Source organism: Canis lupus, chromosome 8 (genome assembly GCF_003254725.2).
Source record: "Canis lupus dingo isolate Sandy chromosome 8, ASM325472v2, whole genome shotgun sequence".
NCBI classification, from domain to species: domain Eukaryota; kingdom Metazoa; phylum Chordata; class Mammalia; order Carnivora; family Canidae; genus Canis; species Canis lupus.
In genome coordinates, this window is record NC_064250.1 from 3,922,385 (window position 1) to 3,940,938 (window position 18,554).

The following is an 18,554-nucleotide window of genomic DNA, read 5'->3' on the forward strand; positions in this document are numbered from 1 at the left end:
AGGGATCCCTGGACTTCCTCTTTCTTTTACAGAGTTCCCCTTAATACTTCTTGCAGAGCTGATTTGGTGATCACATATTCTTTCAGTTTCTGCCTATCTTGGAAACTCTTTATCTCTCCTATTCTGAATGAGAGCCTTGCTGGATAGAGTATTATTGGCTGCATGTTCTTCTCATTTAGGATCCTTCTCATTTAGGCCCTTTCTGGCCTGCCAGGTCTCTGTGGAGAGGTCTGCTGTTAACCTAATACTTCTCCCCATATAATTTAGGGATCTCTTGTCTCTTGCTGCTTTAAGGATCTTCTCTTTATCTTTGGAATTTGCAAGTTACACTAATAAATGTCAGAGTGTCGAATGGTTTTTATTGAGTTTAGGGGGGGTTCTCTCTGTCTCCTGGATTTGAATGCCTATTTCTCTCCCCAAGTTAGGGAAGTTCTCAGCTATGATTTGTTCAAATACACTCTCTGGTCCTCTGTCCCTTTTGGCGTCCTCTGGAACCCCAATTAAACATAGATTTTTTTCCTTCTGAGGCTGTCATTTATTTCCCTTAACCTTTCCTCATGATCTTTGTTTTTCTCTTTTTTCCTCAGCTTCCTTCCTTGCCATCAATTTGTCTTCTATGTCATTCACTTGTTCTTCTACTTCATTAACCCTCGTCATTAGGACCTCCAGTTTGGATTGCATCTCATTTAATTGATTTTCAATTTCGACCTGATTAGATCTAAATTCTGCAGTCATGAAGTCTCTTGAGCCCTTTATGCTTTTTTCCAGAGCCACCAGTAGCTTTATAATTGTGCTTCTGAATTGGCTTTCTGACATCGAATTGTAATCCAAATTCTGTAACTCTGTGGCAGAGAGGACTGTTTCTGATTCTTTCTTTTGTGGTGAGTTCTTTTTTCTAGTCATTTTGCTTAGTGAAGAGTGGCTAAAATGAGTTGTACTGGAAAAAGGAAGAAAAAAAAAGAAAAAACAAAACAACAACAAAAACAAAAAAGAACAAAAACAAAAAAAAACAAGGAGGGGTATCCTCTGGTTGTATATACTATAAATCGCTGGACTTTCCTGGAGCTTTCCAGCGCTGCTTGGTCAAGAACTTGCTCTTCCCCTGTCCTTCCAGCTGGTCTTCTGGGGGAGGGACCTGCTGTGCAGATTCTCAGATGTGTGCACCTGGGGGAGATGCCCCACCCCCTGCCGGGTACCGGCTCAGTGGGAGCTGTTTACCCCGTGAGGCCCCCGTTCCCTGGTGGCGCAGACCCTCCCAGGCACAGGGTGACACCAGGAGAGACAACAGCAGTGTTGGCGGCCAGCTCCCCAGCCCTGGAGTCAGCTCCCGCAGTAACTCCCGCAGCTACCCGTTCGCAGGGGCCTGGATGCTCCGGGGGTGGGGGCGCCGATCTGCACAGCTCGGGGGTGCCTGGCGGCAGGAGCGTCCTCACTGTCCTGTCCTCCTGGCCTCTGCCTGTCCAGGGGGGAGTGCCGGATCCAGGGCTGTGTCCCCCAGGGCCCTGGACCCCGGGGCCAGCGCCTCCCAAGCTGCTCCCGGGCGTGCAGCCCCCTCTGCCCGGAGCCACCGCCCGAGCTCCCCCAAGCTGCTCCCGGGTCCAGCCGTGTGTGCTGCAGCTCTTCAGGGAGCTCGGCCGCGGGGTGTGGGCGCTCTCCCCGGGGCGCAGGTCCTCTGTTGGTGCCCCCCCGGGAGCCTGAGGGCATCCCCGCCCTCCTGGGGTCCTGCTCCACCTCCCTGCGAACCCCTTTCCTCCCGGGAAGGTCGGTGCAGCTCCTGCGTCTCCGGGACGGGGCTCTCCTGTCCTGGGGACACTCGCCCCGGCCTCAGCCCGGCTCCTCGCGGGGCCCCTCCCCCTTGGAGGCCTTTGTTTCTTTACTTCTTTTTCCCCGTCTTCCTACCTTGATAGAAGCGCGAACTCTTCTCACTGTAGTGTTCCAGCTGGGGTCTCTTTAAATCTCAGATCAAATTCGTAGGTCTTCAGGATGATTTGAAAGTCATCAAGGTAAGTTGGTGGGGACGGGTGACTCGGGGACCCTACTCCTCCGCCATCTTGCCCCGCCCTCCCCGAAAACACATGATATTTCCTGACCACATTAACTTTCCACCAGGCTACATGGAGTCTCCATTCTCTCACTCTGATGAACTCTTGGGTGGATGCAATAGCTTCTCCCATCCTTTTCAGTCATTAGTTGAATAGTTTCATTTTTCTGGGTATGAACAGGTTTGGTCCAGTTTCATATCAAAACTTTAATCTCATCCACTTTAGACCTTCTCCCCAACCCCAGCCTCCCTTCTGACTCAGGCTCAGAAACCTGAAACCCAGAAAGGGGGTCTTGGTCAGCTTTTCACTATTTGTTCCTTGCTCTCTTCCTCTATTTCTTCCTGACTCACTCTGTAACCTCTGGCTCCCTGACGGCTGGTGCTGAAGGAGCAGGACAAGCAAAGGGTGGAAAGGGTCTTCAGTGATGGGAATTGGCAATGTTGCTTTGGTACCCTTTGGGTGTGACCAGCATCCAAATGCTGTCCTTTTATGAGATGATTTTGGGTTTTGTTGGAGGTGAACATTCACCTGAACGTTTCTGACCCCTCCAACATTCTCCCATTGACCATTTATGACTCTTAACACTTAGACCTTGGCACTCTGCTTCCCTCCCCATGCCAATGCCCCCAGTCTGTTCTTGGTGGGATCTTTGGCAATTCAAGCTCTTTCATAGGGCCTGCATCCAGTCACAGGAAACACAGACCTTTGTTCCACAATTGGAGGAGGTACAGCTGCTCCTATGTGACCTACAGGGGCAGCTTTGCCACAGATCGTGGCCTTAGGATGTTTGAACAGCAGTGACTCAGGCACTAGTTTCTCCATCTCCAAATTCCATGGGAAATACAACAAGCTCTGAGTGGCTCTTCTAAATCCCTTCATTTAGTTTAAACTAAGAGGGCAAAAAGCTCTGGAAAGGAGATAGAGGACAGGGCTGACAACTCCATTCCCCCACTCTCTGAAGAACCCTTCTAACCTTCACCCCTTCAGGAATTCCCAGCCTTGTCTTATGTAAGCTGTAGGCGAGGCTAACGGTAGAGAGAAAACCAGTACAGGTATCCCTCATTTTTTGAAAGTTCACATTACAGCACCTCACTTTTGTGAAAGACCTACCTTATTAGCACCCGTTTCCACTAAATGACAGAACTAGGTGGTCTGGTACTTAGTTTGGTCTTTAGGACCTTTGCTGATAATCTAAGCCAAGAAGAAAAGCCACATCTAATATCCTGTTACCCTATGAAAATTTAAAATATGCATTTCCTTGAGCACAACAATTCTACTTCTCTGCATTTATTTTATAGGTATATACACACATATAGAAAGACATATGTACAAAGATATTCATTATAGAGATGCCTGGCTGGCTCAGTTGGTAAAACATCTGACTCTAGATCTCAGGGACATGAGTTCAAGTCCCAAGTTGTACATAGAAATTACTTTTAAAAGAAAAAATATTCTCAGGGTTCCTGGGTGACTCAGTCAGTTAAGTGTTTACCTTTGCTCAGGTCATGATGCCAAGGTCCTGGGATTGAGCTTCATGTGGGGCTCCCTGTTCAGCAGGGAGCCTGCTTTACCCTCTCCCTCTGCTAGTGTTCTTTCTCTTTTTCATAAATAAATAAATAAAATATTTTTAAAAAGATATTCACTATAGCTCTATCTGTAAAATCAAGAGTTTCAAAACAATATGAATGTCTATTGATAGAGAATATATTATAGTATTCAATAGAATATTATGTAGGTGTTAAAAGGAAAGAGGTAGCTTGCAACTGGCATATGGGCTGCCCATATGCCATCTAGACTGAGGAATGCCTGGAAACTTCAGGGCCACCTGAGCCACAGCCACGTCAGCAAGCCCCCAGAAACACCCAGGAGGCCAAGGTAACACTGGTGGCATGCATTACCACTTGATCAACTTTGACAAATATCACCCAGGTTACCTCGGAAAAGCTGGTATGAGGCATTACCACTTAGAGAGGAGCCAGAGCTTCTGCCAATCTGTCAACCCCAACACACTGTGGACTTTAGTTAGTGAGCAGACACGGTTAAATACATCCAAAAACAAGACTGGAGCTGCTCCTATCACTGACATGGTGCAGTCAGGCTATGACAAAGTTTTGGAGAAGGGAAAGCTCCCCAAATAGCCTGTCATAATGAAGGTCAAGTTCTTCAGTAGAAGAGCTGAGAAGATTAAGGGGATTGGGGGGCACTGTGTCCCAGTAGCTTGAAGACACATGGAGGGATGTTCACTAAATGCTAACAAGTGCAAACAAACAAGCAAAACAGAAAACAACAACAACAACAGAAAGGCAGCTTTAACTTACCAATACAGAATGATGATATCTGATCTCCAAGATATAACTTTAAATGGAAAAAAGATTAACATGCAAAAAGTTGTGCAACAAATAGCCTACGTGTAAGTTGGTAAGAGTACAGAATATCATTGAAAAGATAAATAAGAATTTGATCCCAGAATTTGTCACTGAAAGGGAAAAATAGGGACTAAGTAAAAAGGCGATTTATTTTTCACTGTATATAGTTCTGTTTTCATTTTTTTTACCATGTACATCTATTACCTTTTTAACATATAAATTTATAGCTTCCCCTTCTGTCCTTTGCTAAGCTGTCCCTTGTAAGATTCTGCACTCTATTTAAGAAGAAATCTTTTGATTGTGAACCCTGTTTATTTTCCTACCCTCTCAACCTAAGCCAGGTAATGTAGAAAGAAGTCCCAGAGTCCACTCCTCCCCTCTATCTAAAAGCCCAGGTTCTAGGACAATTATAACCAACCCCGTTGGTGGGTTCCCTTGGTGCCTTCCAGAATTCTACAGATCTATGTATCCCTAAGTTCCCCCACCCCCCGCCCGCATAATTTGTCACTCCAGAAGGCAAAGAGAAGGAAAGAAAGTAGAGGAGGTCCTTATAATCACTCGCTCCAAGGGTGTCCAACTCTTAACTCTCCAGGCCTGGGTCATTGTCCATTGGTGACTTTACTGTAGGTTCTGACTGCCGGAATAATCCTTTCTTCCTCTCCCTAGGAAAGAAGTTAGAGGCTAGAGGAGTAGACTATGAAGCCAACCCTTGCTTCTAGTCTTGGCTCTGTCTTCAGTTAGCGACAAGCGCCTGTTGGTAACAGCACATTGTCACAGAAACCCACCCCGGCCAGGCAATATGCCAGGTGTCTTATATACGTTACTCATCTGATCTTCACATTGACTCCATGAAATAGGCACCATTATTAACTCTGTTTTAGGGATAAGTTGATGACCTTGCCCAGGGTCATGTGGCAGAGCTGTCTTGTACTCTCATCCCTTATTTATATGACACAAGACTTCTGGGCTAAGCAGGAGAGTCCCAGATCTAATATTTGGGAGGCCCTTGGTGACAGAGAAGGGAGACAAGGCCCAGGCTCTAGGGGTCATAACATTAAAGCCTTGACATCATTTGAGCTGGGAAGGACCAGGGAAAGCTTAACGGCTCAGCCCAGATGTCGGTCGTGCCTCTGACACTTCTGACTCTCAGCTCACAATGCCATCTTAGCGTGTTTAAGAGTGTTTGGATGGCTTTTCCTTTCTTTTCCCACAAGGTCTGCAGCAGATCTCTGCCTCCTCCTAAGTCTGCCACCTGCCCCACCGTGAGGCCTCTACCCTCAAGCATGCACCCCAGCTTTGTGGAGATATTTGAGGCAATCTCTTGCAAAGTGCTTCAAGTTCCTCCTCCCCTGAATTTTTCTGTGAATTTCTCTGATTCTCCAGGCAGAATGAAGTGCTCCTTCCTCTGTGACATTTGGCACCTCTCATTCTGTAAGGAAGACCCTAGAGATCATTCCTTACATCACAGTGAATTCTGACTTGTTTGTTTTTGTCTTCATCAGATTATGAGATAATTGAAGGAAGAGACAGGGCTGTGTTTATCATTCTATCACTGGCAAATGAGCACAGGTTCCCATACACAGCACACCCTCCATCATTGTGGCAGGGTTTCGTGCATCATAAAAGCTGTGTAACATGTATGTCTTAGAAGGATCATTCTGGCAGCAACATGGAGTGTGAAATGAGAGGAAAAGAGAGACAAGAACAGCTAAAATGCCATGATGCAGGCCCCACCTGGGATCTGATTAGGTCAGTGAAATTAGGAGGAGGGATCAACAGTAGATACAGGAGATTGGAAACACTAGAAATTCCTGGAATTAATTTGATTTTGAGGGTAAGGAAGGTGGAGATTTCTATATTGATGTTGTGGTCCCTGGTTTGGGCATTGGATGGATATGGTTGCCATGGACTGAGATAAGTAAACTGACAATAAAATATCGAGTTCAGTTTTAGCTAGGTTGATTTTGAAGTTAACTTTTCAGTAGAAAATTAGCTATTTGGATTTAAAACAGAAGAGAGGATTGGGTTAATACATTTGGAAGGCACCAGTATCTTCACAAATAATCATATCAGTAAGAATTTTAAGCCAGAAGAAAGCAAAGTTATGAAGAAGGAAGAAATTATATATTTGATTTAAAAAAAAGAGACCCTTAGGAAAAAGTTTTTTGTTGCCTTTCTCCTTTATTGGATAGTCTGCCATTCCTACCAGGTTCTGGCATAAATCATCTAAAACTATGAGAAATGGGTGCCTCCCACGTGAAACAGCTCTTCAGGCACCCGGTGCTATTCCCTTCCCTGGACAGAAGATACCAGACAGTAACCCAGAGCTCTAGTGGAAAAAGCACTTCTCAATAGAGACTCAAAGGATCTCCTTCACAAAAGGAAGGAAGGCAGATTCTGATAAACCGAATAAGCATTAACACTGAAAAGGTTTTTCTGTCTATAAACGTGAAGAAAAAGAAAGGATATTTTAAATAAATCCTGGTAGACAGTGTGGCTACTTTGCAACAATAATACAATACAGCAGTCAGCGGGTTGTCCCAGACACTTTGTGTACCCTGGATGCAGTGAGCTTTAATATTTACTCAAATAAAAAAAAAAAAAAAATATATATATATATATATATATATATTTACTCAAATAACTTAAATTCCGGTCTTAGTAAATCTGTCTACAATTAGATCCATCATTTGGAAGTTGCTGGGACAGACTTTTCCCATTAGTGAGTGTTATCTTGGTTCTAGTACAAAAAAGGCTCAAAGAGTATTTGGCCTTGGTCAGAATGGACCATCACCACCAACAAAATGCTTGTCATATTTTTTTTCATGCACAAGACAGAACACTTGAATTTCTAGAATCTGAAGGTAAAGAAGTAGAAGAGGTGTGGGAAAACAGTGTACATAACTTTTTGCATCTCTAATATTCATTTATTTCTCCATCTTCCACGAAGGGAAGTCATCAGTTAAGAGGAGAAGGATCCTGACTAGCTAAGAAAACTCTGAAAACTGCAGAATTTTGAAGCACAAAGAAACAAGGTCGTGGGCTCTCTTTGTCATGAATCATGGATGAACTACTGAAAATCAACTCATCTCTTGGAACTGTTTGTAAAAAGTTAAGGACAGGCTAATTAAGGAGAAATTTTTATTTTTTTAATTTTTTAAAAAATTTTAAAAAGATTTATTTATTTATGATAGACACACAGAGAGAGAGAGAGAGAGAGAGAGAGAGAGAGAGGCAGAGACACAGGAGGAGGGAGAAGCAGACTCCATGCAGGGAGCCTGACGCGGGACTTGATCTCCGGTCTCCAGGATCACGCCCTAGGCCAAAGGCAGGCGCTACACCACTGAGCCACCCAGGGATCCCCAAGGAGAAATTTTTTAAAAGATTTTATTTATTTATTTGAGAACGAGCAAGCACAAGCAGGGGGAGGGGGGGCGGGGGGGGGGGAGAAGCAGACTCCCCACTGATAGGGAGCTCAACGTGGAGCTCAATCCCAGGACTCTGAAATCATGACCTGAGCTGAAGGCAGATGCTTAACTGACTGAGTCACCCAGGTGCCCCCAAGGAGAAATTTTAAGGAAATTTTAAATAGCCAACATGCATGACCTTAATTTTATTAATGTAGTATCAGTAGACAAAGTAGCAAAACTTGAAGGAAGGCGAAACTGATGCACCAACAGATGAGATTTTGGCAGAAAACAAGATGTGACAACAAATGGGTATTGTTCAATTGTGAGAATTTTCAGAAGCAGATCATTTCACCAGCAGAACAGAATAAGCAACAATATCTGGGAAGAAATGGCAAATAGTGTGCCATGGACAAATGCTGGAATGGCACTCCAAGAACTGTTATTTCTTTTAAATTACAAGTTTCTCTTAAAGTCTCATGCAAAACAATTCAAGTATTCTTAGAGCCAGCCCACACAGGGACACACTCAGCTTGAGCGGCCAATATTTTCCTGCAAAAGAGATCTCTCCCTCTATAAGGCTGAGACGACCTCCAGCATGCAGCATGTTATATTCCGCATACACAAGGAATGGTTTTTGCTATGTTTGTCCCACTTTACAAAAAAAAGGGGAAGGGATAAAGCTAAACATATTGTTTTGCAATTCAATTACTCACACAGTATCTGGTTATATGGATACTATAGGTTACTAAACCTTTTCCATTGTTATACATTCAGGTTGTTTCTATATTCTGCTATTGTGACAATGCTGCAGTGAATAACCTTGTGTGTGTGTGTGTGTGTGTATATATATATATATATATATCTTTCCATGTTACTGTAGGATAAATTCTAAGAACAGAGATTAGGAGTCACATGTTAGTCCTATACATTTTGACACAAAATAATTGAGTATATATTTGCTTTAAATTCTTTAAGGATTTTGCATTTGAAATATTCTTTGTTTATATAAGAACTTTGCTGCTATAAATGTAAGTGGTTTTATTTCATTCGCCCCAATACCTTAGTTTTGATTAATTAAGAATTATGCAAACTTTCTAATAGTATGCTAAGGAACACATAAAATGTGTATTTTTATTTCACTTTTCTTTAAGAAGTATTTAAAAAACAAGACTATTAAAACAATGACAGAGATATGATCTGTCATTTGGTATTAAGTTTTTAGTCTATTATATCTTGTAATTTTCAATGTAAAAAGACAAATAACAGCTTTAGTTATAGATGCATTAATTAAGTGATTCTCCAGTGAGGACTTGTAATAAACTCTAATATTTCCCGATTGAGGATCTCAAACATTTTTTGCTAACTTCAATTTTCCAAAGCTGTACAAGGGTGGTTTAAAATTAAGTGAATAAAAAAAATTAAGTAAATAAATTTAGGAGAGATCCAGATCCAGAATTACTGGCATTGAGTGTTTAAATAAAAGCTGACACTATACAAATATAGTCAACGGTCCTCAACACAGTAATAAAATTACTTTCGGTAATTAAAGCATATTATCCTATAGTAAATCCAAAAAATTCCTCTATTACATTTACAAAAAGATGACTTTTCTAATAGTACTCTTGAAAGAAGATGCTGAAGAAATCACAGAAATGGGCGGGCAGGTATGTGAATGCAACAGTGTAAAAATATTCAATCGCTTAAATTAATCTGTCCTTGCACAACAAATGCAAAACCGAAATCATGTTATTTCATACATAAATTTCATTAAAGAAGATTGAGGAGCTAAGCTTTTTTTTTAAGACTTTATTTATTTATTCATTCATAAGAGACACAGAGAGACAGGCAGAGACACAGGCAGAGGGAGAAGCAGCCTCCCCATGGGGAGCCCGATGTGGGACTCGATCCTGGGATCCAAAATACCGGGATCATGACCTGAGCCACAGATAGATGCTCAACCACTGAACCACCCCAGTGCCGTGAGGGACTAAACTTTTAAATGGAAGAAATCACAGTAAAAGTTTAAGTTTTAAAATATTCAAAACTTCTACATGTCAAAAACTCATAAATAATAAAATAGTCTGATATTGGTAGAGAAATAGAATAGTATAACCATTGGAATAGACAGTCAGGAAACAGACCCAGGTGTATATGGGAAACTAATAAATGATTAAGATAGCATTTTAAATCAATAAGGCAGGAATGGGCTCTTTGGGGAAACTGACCACTGAATGGAAAAATCAGTAGAGTTAGATCCTTACCTCATATCATATGTACAAATAAGTCCAAATGGATTAAATATTTAAATGTGAAAAAATCCTAGATATGGTAGGTCAAAACAGAAAAATATTTGTATAATCTTGACACAGGCAAGGAATTTCTGAGTATAAACTAAACTCCCAAAATCACAAAAGAAAAGATGTATAGACTTGATTGTAACAAAATTTAAAACTAGTTCTTATTAGAAAATAGGTACAGTGAAAAGACAAATAACCAACTACTGACACATGTAAGTGTTAGCCATTACTAAATAGGAAGGTCATTCGCATGAGTGCTCACAGCAAGTTAAAAGGAAATACAACAGGGGAGCCTGGGTGGCTCACTCAGTTAAGTGTCTGACTCTTGATTTCAGTTCGTCGTGATCTCGGGGTCATGAGATCCAGCCCTGTATGGGGCTCTGCAAGAGGAGTCTGCTTGAGATTCTCTCCCTCTCCCCTTACCCACCATGTGCTCTCTCTCTTTCTCACTTTCTTTCTCTCAAATTAAAAAAAATTTTTAAAAAAAAGGAGATGCAAAATCATTCCAGTTTCCATGCACACGTATTTGCTGGGTGTATGCTAAGTGCCAGTCATGGTCCAAGGCACTGGTGATACACGACTTGTTAAGACTTTGGACTTTATGTTCAGTAGGGTACCATTAAAGCATTTTAAAGGGTTCAGGGAGGCTCATGCTCGGAATTGAATTTTAGAACAATAGTGCTGGCTGTTGTGTGGAGAACCAACTGGAGGGTCATTAAGTGAGTGGATATGAAGATTGGAAAACCAATTGAAAGGTTGTGACAATAGTCCTGGTGGTGATGATGGCAGTTTATGGGGCTAATCATGGGATGTGGGGGTAGTGAGAGAAGAATGCTGTGCACTGGTTAGATGGTAAACTAGATAAGACCTTGTGGATTGCATATGGGGATTGACAGACACAGGAAGAAAATATGCCTCCCAAATTTCTGGCTTGAGCAACTGGGAGAAAGTGGTGCCACTTTACTAAGATGAGGAAGCCAGGTGGAGGAGAAGAGGGTAGAGGGAAGATAATGAGTTCAATTGCTGACCTGTTGAATCTTCAGTCATGTGGAACATCTAAGTGGACAGGTCCAGAGTACCGCTTAGTAGAGAAATCTGGGCTAGAGAGTGATATATCCCAAGTGTCTTGTGTTTCAGTATCTGGGAATAGATTTAGGCCCATTATCATTATTCCCCAAGTTTCATGTGGTCAGATCTACCATCTATATGATAGGAATTCTAGTCTCCTGTACTAACTGTCTTCAAAAATTTCTAGGAATTCTCATGGGACACTTATAAGTGTCCAAGAATTGAACCTATCCTCAGTTTTCAGGGTTAGAACTGTTCTCCTTACCCATCTCTACCACATGTATGTCTGGCTGAATGGGAAATTCACAACACACAATGCTGAGAACACGGAAACACCAAGGGCCACACTGCAACACCATCCATGCTCGGGTTACAACGAGGTTTTGAGCTTGTCCATTTCAGAGTCCCCTGCCTCTCTCTCCTGCAGCACATATACTCTGGAAAGGTGATCAGATAAAAAGGAATTCCAGTGTCACCTACTAATCTCCTCCTAGACCCAGCCCTCCCCTCTGATCTGAGGCACCAGTACTGATCCCGTTCCTCTTTGCCTAACTCCAATCTGTATAGTGAATTCTCTTCTGGCCTCCTTGGTGTCTGTCCCTGCAACCTGCCTCCTTCAAAGCTCCTCCAGCCATCAGACATTTTTCTATATATCTGAATCATGGAGCCCTTATGGAAATAAATGGCTACAAGTAGATAGGGGAAGAAGTGTCATTCAATCTCCTTTACCTGCAACATCTGAGCCCTGGTTGTTGCCAGGACAGGATTGTGCTTTGTATTTAGTGTGATAATGCCTTTGCCTAAGTTGGAGTCCTGTTAAAAACATTAGGAGCCTCCAAAAGTCTCATTAAAGACCTTCCACATTCTGGCAGGGGACTATGTTTACAACTGTCCATCCATTTCACACACCTGCTATTTATCAACCCCAGATCACATCCCCTTCACTAATGTGTCTCAGACTCTTGCTGGGTCTGCAGTCATTGAAAGCAATGTCATCCTCCCATGTCATATATAGAGTCAAACACTCTCATTTCATAGGCCTACAGCACTTAGCTTGAACTTTAGCATCACCCTTATCATTTATTCATGATGAAAATATTCATTGTACACAATTATTAAGGGCAATTAGCATAGTGGCCAAGAACACTGCAGTAAGATTGCCTGGATCCAATCTGAATTTGTCATTTGTTAGTTGTATAAGTTCTGGCAAATTCTTCATCTCTCTATGCCTCAGTGTCCTGGTAAAATATGGGGATTATAAAAATGGGGATAATGAAACACTTCTCTTCAGAGGTTATAATGATAATTAAATCAATTCATTCATGCAAAGCACTTAAGAGTGGTACCCACACAAACAAGTACTAAGTTAGTTTTAGTTATTGTTATATATTCTATGTTTAAAATACAGCATAGCACCTTCTACACTATATTGCCTCTCTGTCACTTTCTCTGGGTCAGCATATAGGACAAATACAAAAGCTTAATATCTGCCTCTGATTGTACTGAACCTGACATGCTTTCTTGGAGAATCTTTTGACACCTTCATTTTTAACAATTTTTATCCCACAGAGAATTGTCCCAGAATGAGCTGAACACATTTTTTTTTTTTTGTCCTGAACTACATCAACTTTTTCTGGCTTCACTTCTCATTGAATGACAATTATTTGAAACTTGCTACATGCTAGGACTAGATATTCCATAATTGCAAAACATATGTAATATTGTCTTCAGTAACACTTAAGGGAGACAACCATCAAATAAATATAAAAATAATTGCCAAAATAAATATATAATAACAAAATGATGGTAAGTACTTGAACAGAATAAGAAGGAGGCAAAACAAGGAGCATCTAATTTACATTGGGAAATTAGTAAAGATTCATTTTTTTAAGACTTATTTATTTATTTTAAAGAGAAAGAGAGGGGAGGGGCAGAGGGAAAGAGAGAATCTGAAGCAGACTCCCCACTGAGCACAGAGCCTAACACAGGGCTTGATCCTACAACCTTGAGATCATGACCTGAGCTGAAGTCAAGTCAGATGTCTAACCAACTGAGCCACCTAGGCTCCCCAGCAGGGATCCACTTAAAGAAGTGATGTTTAGTAAGAAACCTGAGGCTTGAGCAGGAATAGCCAGGTGAGGAATGAAAGAGGGCATCCAGGTGTGCGATGGCCAGAAGGAAGGGGAGAGCTTGTTGAGATAAAGGAAATGGACCTCAGCTCAGGGATCAAGATGAGATGCTAGAGGGAAGTAGGGTAGGGTGACATGGGGCCTCATGGGCCATGCCAAGGATTTGTGGTTCTGTTCCAAGAGTTTGGAAATGCCTGAAGGGTTTTATGCAGTGGAGTAACAAATAATGGGTTTATATCTTTAAAAGATTGCTCTGGCTGTGGTATGAAACATGGATTGGAAAGCAGTGGAAACATGAATTACAGCTACCTGAAACAATGAATTTGGCTTCCAAAGCATATTGCTAAGCAAAAAAAAAAAAAAAAAAAAAGCAAATCACAAGAGAATGCATTCAGACTGACCCCATTTATATAAAGTACCAAAAAAAAGGCAAAGAACCATTATTTTATATATTTATATATAAAATATATATATATAAATATGCTACAAATATAAATAAATGTAAAGAAAAGTTATCACAAAAATCAGGAAAGTTGTTACTTCTGAGGGGACACAGCAGAGTTTCTGGTTTGGAAGGGATATAGAGGAGACTTTAACAGCATTTGGAAATATTCTGTTTCTTCAGCTGAGTAGTGAGCATGTGAATATTTGTTCTTTATTTTTTTATTTTAATTTTTATTTATTTATGATAGTCACACAGAGAGAGAGAGAGAGAGGCAGAGACACAGGCAGAGGGAGAAGCAGGCTCCATGCACTGGGAGCCCGACGTGGGATTCGATCCCAGGTCTCCAGGATCGCGTCCCCGGCCAAAGGCAGGCGCTAAACCGCTGCGCCACCCAGGGTTCCCGAATATTTGTTCTTTAAAGTGTTCATTTATACTACATATACTCTTCTCTACGTGTGATATATTCCATAATAAACATTGAGTCTACCTAACTCTAAAAATTTCTGTAAAACGTTAAAACATGAAAAGGTTTGGTGATGGATGCATAAGTATATGTGACATTACTCTGTATAGTTTTCTGGGTGCCTGAAATACTCAAAAAATTATAGTGAATCACAGAGGGGAAAATAGATCCAAGGAGGGAGAGCAGGGTTGCTTACCTCCAAGGGCATCTTCTTGTTGTACCCTATTGCACAGATGGAGGTGTGCACCGGGCATACTGACATAGGCTACGATGGCAATGCTGCTCCCCGGAGCTCTGCAATGCAGTGGCTCTGTCACTGGTGGGGACGCCACTACAGAGGTCCAGTCTATAGATAATAATGACTTGAGTTAGGATATGCCTCAGAGAAAAAGAGACATATTCCAGTTATACTTAGGAGGTAGAAGAGGGGAATCGAGAATCGACTGGATGTCTCACTGTATCAAGAGGATGGGAGATACACCTGTTCCATGTCATTTGGCTTTTTACAAAATGTGATTCCAAGAGCTAGGAGCCGCTGTGTCACAAACGCTTCACAGAAGCTACCTTGGAGGCTTTGAAATTTTGATACAATTCCCTCAGGTGTGGCTGACTTTTCCAAAGTCATCCCAAAGACCTTTGAATTCTGTCCCTGCTCCAGATTTCCCAATAGCAACTGACAAACAGTTGTGGAAGGAGCATGAAACAGAGAAAGGACTCCTGCAGCACCTCAAAGGCTGAACTGACTTCAAAATACCTCTAGAACTTCACCTGCATGTCCATGCCTACCAAACACTATGGTTTATACTCACAATACTGAAGTCATTAAGTTATAGGCTTCACTCATTCATTCTGGCACATACTACAATTCTCCCCCCTCCCCCGAGCCATGTGCCCCCACAGTTATCACCTGGCCCTGCTTCCTGAGCCTGAGTTGGCCAGCCTTCTTGGTACACCTGAATCGGCTGCCAACCCCAGGACAAGGCATGACAGTGGGGATAGCCAGCCCTTGTCAGAAGAGGCAGAGCCCAGGTTCCCATCCTCACCAGTACTGCCACCCTCCAAGGCACAAACATTTGCACAGTGATTGAAAAGAGGTTGATATGGCATCATCATCTAAACTCAGCCCATTAAGGTGGGACTGTGGGTTCACCAGTACACTGTGGTGTGGCTCGTGGGCACTTGGGACACCCTTGTGATTGCTGACAGGCCAACGGAAAAGTCATCCCTCCTTTGTTCATTCAAAAAGTGCATATTGAGCACTTCTCTGGTGGGAGACACTGGATCAATCTTGGGATAAAAAATGAACAAGGGGCCCCTGGATGGCTGAGTCTGTTAAGCGTCTGCCTTCAGTTCAGGTCATGATCTCGGGCTCCTGGGATAGAACCCCACATAGGGCACCCTGCTCAGTGGGGAGCTCCCTCTTCCTCTGCCCCTTCCCTACTTGAGCTCTCATTCTCTATCAAACAAATAATTAAAATAAAAAAAAAAAGAACAAGACTGTCAAAATACTGCTTGTACTTTGTGATGTGTTTTTAGTATTCTGAGAGATACTTTTTTTGTTTTTTTGTTTGTTTGTTTTTTAAGATTTATTTATTTGAGAGAGAATGTGAACAGGGGAGGGGGAGAGGGAGACAATCTTGAATAGATCCCCTGCTGAGTGTGGCACCCAATGCCGGGCTCAATCTCATGACCCTGAGATCATGACCAGAGCGGAAATCAAGATTCAGTGGCTTAACTAACTGAGCCACCCAGGTGCCTTCTGAGAGCTACCTGAATAGTCACTGTCTTTCCTACCCATGTACTAAATTTTTCTACCTTCTTTAAAAGTTTGCTTGTGTAACAGTCTTTTATCCATTTTACTGGCAGGGTCTATTCTGTTTGTCTTTTTTATTATTATTATTCATGAGAGACACAGAGAGAGAGAGAGAGGCAGACACATAGGCAGAGGGAGAACAGGCTCCCTGCAGGGAGCTCATGCCGGACTCCATCCCAGGACCACTATCTGAGCCAAAGGCAGAATCTCGACCACTGAGCCACCCACGTGCCCCTGTCTTTCTTTTTTAGCAATGGAATATTACTTAGTTGATTTTCAAAAATCCCTTGGATATTTTCTGTCTTGCAAGTATTTCTATCAGGAGTATTTCACAGCCTATGGTCTTACACTGATGGTCATCATCTATCTGATGGTATTTTCCCTGGGTTGTCTTCCCTGGAGCAAAAGAATATAAATTATATGTGTTCTTGGGGTTCTGTATATGAGGGATAAACAGGAAACTGAGTGTGAAACACCCCAGCAAGCCAGATTCAACTCAACTCACCAACTAGACTGAGCAACACACAGTGGGGAATGTCATGGTTTTATTAAGATTTTGATACCAAAGTCTAACAAAGCCAATGAAACAAATATCATTGACCAACTTTACTTATGAATACAGATGGAAAAAATACAATGGTAGTAAGAGTAGATTAAAAAATATGTTAAAAGAATAATGATTAAATTTTAATAGCATTATATGGTGACAGATGGTAGACTCATTTGTGGTGAGCACAGCACAACATATACACCATCAAATCACTATGTACACCTGGAACTAAGGTAACATTGTATGTCAATTATACTTTAATATGAAAATAAAATTTAAAAACATGGACCAGAGAATTTTATTTCTGAAATGAAAATATAGTTATGATAATGGAATTTACTATATTCATAAATTACAAAAGAAAAAAAATCATTTTCAAAGATGCCAAAAAGGGACTTAATATAATTTAACAAGACTTTCTAGCTAAATGAAAGCTAATACTGTATTATATTAAAAAGAATATAAGAGACACCAAAAGCAACATTGGATTAACAGTGAAACACTAGCAGCCATTCCATTAAAGTCAGGAAGGACACAAAGAAGGATACTATCACTGCTACTTAAGTTGCACATGTTTGTGTGTTGGAAGACTCAGAATGTCATTTTCTTCCCAAATTGAGCTATAGATTCAATTACAATCCAATAAAAATCCCAACAGCTTTTTGGTAGAAATTGACAAGCTGATTCTAAAGTCCATATGGAAATGCAATGGAAAGCCAAACAATTTCATAAAAGAACAAAGTTGGAGGACTAACAGTATCAGATTTCAAGACTTATATAAAGCCACAGTAATTAATACACTGTGGAGATGGTGTAAAGATAAACAAATAGATCAGTGGAACAGAAAAGAGAGTCCAGAAATAGACCCCTTATATGAATACAACTGATATTTGAGAAAGATATAAAGGCAATACAGAGGAAAAAGGATAGCCTCCTGACAAATGGTGTTGGAACAGGTGGAAACTTGTATGAAAAAAAAAAAATAAAAAAGACCTCTGGGCCATACTTCACAACATATGCAAACATTAACTCAAAATGGATCATAAACCTAACTGTAAGGCTTAACTATATCATTCTAAAAAAACATTGTAGGGACGTCTGGGTGGCTCAATGGTTGAGACTTTGCCTTTGGCTCAGGTCGTGACCCCAGGGTCCTGGGATCGAGTCCCACATCAGGCTCTTTATGGGGAGCCTACTTCTCCCTCTGCCTGTCTCTCTCTCTCTCTCTCTCTCTCTCTCTCTCTGTCTCCCATAAATAAATAAAATCTTTAATAAAATAAGTAAATAAAAGAAAATGTAAGAGAAAAATCTCTGGGACCTTGAGTTCAGCAAAGATTTCTTAGACACATGCCCCAAGTGCCTGCAATAATCATCTCTTCTGGGAAACCCTGACTCTTATCCCTGGACACCTTTTTGTTGTTGTTTTGTTCTGTTCTTCCTTAGCACTTTATATATAATAGTCATCAAATTATATTGCAAGTATCTATATTTCTCTCCTCCATTGAGCACATGTGGAATAAAGATCATGTGTTAATTATTTTAAAGTTCCAAAGTCCAATAATACTACTTAAATGATGTGTCCTACTTCAAGCTTAAACAGGGAGAAAATCTTTGCTGAAAGCCTCCCAGTATAACTCCCGGACGTCTCATCAGCCAGAACCAGATCATGAGGTCACCTCTAAGCAAATCACTAGTTAATGGAATTACCATGATTTAAATTAAACCTATTACGCTTCTCTTTTTGGGAATAAGCTTCTTTTCCCCAGGAGTGATGGCTGTTGGGTCGGCTGGCTGCAAAGAACTCAACAAAAGTATGGTAATGATGGAATTGGTAACACTAACCAGGCTGCTTCATTTTCCATTGTGAAAGTGTAATTCACAAACAACCTTGCCTGGGACGCCTGGGTGGCTCAGCAGTTGAGCGTCTGTCTGGCTTTGAGTGTGATCCCACAGTCCGGGGATCCAGTACTG

General features: G+C 41.5%; 1 pseudogene; it reads left to right on the top strand.

Moving 5' to 3' along the window:
• The first annotated feature begins 3,825 nt into the window (after positions 1 to 3,825).
• On the top strand, positions 3,826 to 4,264 carry LOC112657680 (60S ribosomal protein L27a-like; annotated as a pseudogene).
• Positions 4,265 to 18,554: the final 14,290 nt, after the last annotated feature.